Genomic DNA, 291 nt, shown 5'->3' with positions numbered 1-291 from the left:
GGGTGGGAGGTGGAGGTTGTGCGGTGGCGGGGTAGGAGGTGGTGGTCGTGGGGAGTGGAGGAGCACGGGGAGGGAGGCGAGTTCAAACAGGATAAGGTGAGTGGTTTTTTTGGCAGACGCAGTTCGGTGGTTAGTTCGTAGCTACAACGGCGTGGGGTGTTAGCAGAATAAGCGTTTTGGTGTGCAGAATAAGGGTCTCAAGGGTGTTATCATAATAGACCCACCCTATATATATATATATATATATATATATATATATATATATATATATATATATATATATATATATAT

Source organism: Triticum dicoccoides, chromosome 3B (assembly GCF_002162155.2).
Source record: "Triticum dicoccoides isolate Atlit2015 ecotype Zavitan chromosome 3B, WEW_v2.0, whole genome shotgun sequence".
NCBI classification, from domain to species: Eukaryota; Viridiplantae; Streptophyta; class Magnoliopsida; order Poales; family Poaceae; genus Triticum; species Triticum dicoccoides.
Note: the sequence above shows the minus strand (reverse complement) of the source record.